The sequence below is a fragment of the Limulus polyphemus genome, unplaced genomic scaffold (genome assembly GCF_000517525.1).
Source record: "Limulus polyphemus unplaced genomic scaffold, Limulus_polyphemus-2.1.2 Scaffold328, whole genome shotgun sequence".
Lineage (NCBI taxonomy): Eukaryota > Metazoa > Arthropoda > Merostomata > Xiphosura > Limulidae > Limulus > Limulus polyphemus.
Window position 1 is genome coordinate 436606 of NW_013665938.1, and position 4472 is coordinate 441077.

The 4472-nt window shown below is 30.7% G+C and overlaps 1 protein-coding gene across 1 annotated transcript in view; it reads right to left on the reverse strand.

Moving 5' to 3' along the window:
• LOC106457420 (caltractin-like) overlaps window positions 1-4472 on the reverse strand; it is a 22839-nt gene that overhangs the window by 15012 nt on the left and 3355 nt on the right. The window lies entirely within an intron of this gene.

Genomic DNA, 4472 nt, shown 5'->3' on the forward strand with positions numbered 1-4472 from the left:
ATAATGAAGAAAAACTTTAATATAAGTTTAACATAACAGCAAATGTACAATGTTTCAACAAGGTCTTGTCAAACTTATATTAAAGTTTTTCTTCATTATCCATTCAAGCCGTCTCCAAGCATTATTATACTTAAGAGACAATTCAACTAAATGACAGGGGAAAAGGTACATCAAACAAAACCATAATAATAATAAAAAAAATGAAGGAATGCCACCACACAAGCTAATCCATGTATAAAAATTAATTTTAATCACCAGTAATCAACTGAGAATTATTGTAGGAATACTGACAACATACGTGTATGTAAAGTGAAATATGTACACTTTTACTTCTTCCAATTTCAGTACAGTGTTTCTAACAGAATTTGTAAGACTCTTCTTATTACAATACTAAATTTTATACGAGGGTTACCAGAGCTGCAATTTGATCAAATTACTTTTACACAAAACCATGTGATGAGGCTTGCAATAAAACAAAATGTGTTGCTGTAAAATAATGCATGGAAAAAGTTATTCAATCAAACCTAAGTAATTAAATACATTGTTCATTATCATTTTCTTTTGTTATGCATAATTGCATACAACTAATTACTATTATAAGTTTACATAAAACATTTACCTAGTAAAATACCTACTTGTCATCTAGTTTCAAAGAACTTTAATTTTGCAGTGAGGATTCTTTAGAGATACAAAGCCATATGTAAATATAGTGATCAGAAATATAAAAGATGGCACACTACTCTCTTTTTTTTCCCACTTCCAATGAAATATTACAAAAGTTGTTATTAAAAAGAAAGGATAAAATGTCTTTAAAAAGAACTGATTGAAGAAACATCTAGAAAATTATGGACTTATTACTGTAAATTTTGTTGTTACCAAAATGCTGGAAGAAAGATGGCTTTGATAGTGATTCTCAGCATAATATTCAAACTTGAATTTGATTCACTTACCAACTTCAGTTTTTCAGTGTTTAACTGTGATAATAAAGAGCTAATAAAGTTCTGAGTTCCATTTGTACTTTAAAATTTATAAGAATTTTGTAACAAGAAGGTAACTAGATAGAATACTCTGGTGATGTCTTTTCTCAAGTAATGCATGCTGCTCCTATCCCTTTACTACACAATAAATATAAACTTTTGGGAGATACGGTGTATTGCAAGGATTCTCAAACATATCAGGACTAAGACCCCTTTCATTGATCTGAACAACTTGTGACTCCCCAATTTTCAGGCATACAAAAAAAGGTAAATTTAGTATATTTCTTGCTAGAATAACACTTGATAAATAATACAGTTCTAGGCACAGATACACCTCCCTTGAGACCTATCCACAACAACCCTGGTGTAATGACCAACAGAAGGATAACACACGGTTTACTAAAATGATACCTAGCTTAATTTTAATGACAGGCTTAAAATTTTAGAATTTTGTATTTGTTTACTCTAAGATATACATAAGAATTAGAGGCAACTTCATTGAGTTATTAAAAAATGTTATGAGTGGTTTGTTTACAAAGGAATGAAGGAGTTGAAAACATTAGTATTACTGACAAGGAAGTTATTTTTCATTTCAATCAGTTGTAAACTTGTGGAACAGCTTGCTGCTAGCCTTAATTCTATAAAACTTTTATCAAATAGACATATGCACAATAAGGTTTACAAAATACATTTACTTAGATTTCATATTTACGTTAAAAACTTTTGATGGAAGAATGACCTCAATGGTCTCAATAACCTGCTATTTTTATCTTTCTTGGATTAATTTATCATAGATTTTACACTATGAAATGGACTTGTATGTTACAATACTGTAATGTAATATTTCTTAACACTGACACAAAATGATACATGATGCAATGCTTTCTGCATTCTAAACTACATTATTTGGTTCACACGGGAAATACATTCCCTGCACACTTTATTACTGAATAAAAGCCATTCTTGCAAATTTTCTGAAACTGACAACCCATATTAGTTCAAAACACTCAAATGTTTAGTTCATCTTACACTGTTTTAGTATTTTACATCAATATGTGTCTATATATTTAATAATGTACTATTTTAAATAAAATTACTTACAGAATTTTAGTTTTTACACTACTATACTCCACTTCTGCATGATAATATGCAAAAAAATGTTCCTTTATATTAAGCAAAATAGGCTTCACATGTATTAATTTAATTTTCTGATATGACTACTTTCTATCCAGGAGATTCCATCCAACCAGATAATATAACATAATATTTAGGAATAACAAGGGACCTACTGTTCCATCCTCTAAGCCACTGTGCCCCAACAGATCTTTTGAATATTTCACTGTGCACCAGTAACATTAGTTACTAATACTATATATTCGTACAACATTTGATTTCCCAGCAAATAATGATTCGTGCCTGGGAAGTTGGGAAACACTGCTCTAAACTAAACTATTATAACTTTTTTTTCTATTTTAAAGCCAGCCATTATCATTTATATAGTTATCAAACTTTCTCTTAAACTCACTTTAATTTACTACCTCCACAATCTCTGAAAGCAACCCATTCCAGAGGTCTGTTAGATAAATAAAAACTGTCTTAGCTGTAGTTGACTCCTACCTTGCCAAAATTTATATTTGTGTCCCCTAGTCCTATTATTCTCACCATTAAGTATGAAAAAAAAAAGATGATGCATCAACACTATCAATTCCCTTTACAATCTTAAACACTTCATTCAGATCCCCTCTAACTCTTCATTTTTCAAGAGAAAACAGTTTCAAACATCTTAACCTCTCCTCATATGACAACCCCTCCATCCCAGGCACCATTCTAGTAACCCTTGTTGGAAATGGTTCAGAGAAATTCAAGGTAAGGAGACCAAGACTGAACACAATATTCCAAATGTGGTCTAACCAGTGACCTGTACAATTAAAGTATGACCTCTTTAGAACTGTATTCAATATTTCTATAGATACAACCTAAAATCGTATTTGCCCTACCACTAGCAATAGCTCACTGCTTGGATGGCTTTGGAAACTGACCGACTATTACACCGAGATCCCTTTCCTTCATAACACTATTAAGGTTATTCCTATCCAAATTATACTTATTATTCAAATTATGATAATCCACATGCATCATCTTGCATGTATTATAATAAAAACCCATCTGCCATTTATTTGCCCAAGTCACTAAATGATCTAAATCCTCTTGTAAATCAGCAGCATCCTTTTCACAGCTAGCAACACCCAAGACCTTAATATCATCTGCAAATTTAAGTAATTTATTGACTATCCCTTCATCTATGTCATTGATGTAAATCAAAAAGAGCAAATGTCCTAAGACTGAGTTCTGAGGTACCCCACTAGAGTGACATTAATCCAGATTGACTGAACTCCATCTGTAACAACCCTCTGTTTTCTTCCATCCAGCCACTCTTCTATCTAATTTGGTAACTTATCCCCCATACCTATAGAGCTAATTTTTTTTACAAACCTTTCATGTGGCACCTTGTCAAATGCTTTCTGAACATCCAGATACACCAAATCTACACCCTTACCCTCATCTTCATAAGAAGTAACCTTTCCAAAGAATGTTAAAGATTTTTTAGGCAAGATTTTCCCTTAGTGAAACCATGTTGACTATCCAATAAAATTCTGAACTTTGTTAATTGACTTTGCAAACCATCTTTTAACAGACTTTCCAAAACATTTCTCACAACTGATGTAAGACTAATGGGTCTACAATTACTGGGACAATTTTTATCACCTACCTTGTTTATTGTTTATTTATACAGTGAAAGACACATGCAAACACATAATCTTTAGTTGTGTATTTATGATCATATGAGCTTTTTTTTTTGGCAATATAGAAAATTTAAAAATTCATAATCAAGTATCTAAAATGATTACTTGCAAGAAATTAAGTATAAGTTAGGATGCTGTTACTACATATATTTCTTGCAATAAATTTTGTTAGAATCGTTTGTCCTTAATTGTTTAATAATATTTTAGATTGATTGTTTTACAGGTGGTTTATTCATAAGCTTGGAAGAGAGTTTGCAGAGCTGCAGAAAACTACAACAGGAAAGCTCTTACAAAAAATCACTGTGAGTTTTAAGTACGAAGTTTAATCTTGTGAAAGATAAGTTCTCTCTTTTTTTTTTCAGACAGTTTTGTGAGCCATTTGAAGTAATAGACAATTAGTATTTTTATGACAAAATTCTCATTTGCTCTATTTTAAAATAATAATTTCCTTTAATAATAGAAAAATATACACTTAATTATTTAATTTGTGCATAAAATAGACTAGAAATTTTCTTAACCTTTTCCCTACCTGAAACATTATAATCTCATTAAAGATTTATTATTTATATCTTTTTCAATTAGCTTCAGACGTAAAAAATTCACCTTTTTTGAATTCAAAACTACAGAATTCCTTAAACCATAATTTATGTTTCAAAAATGTAGGCCTGGCATGGCCAGGTGGTTAAGGCAC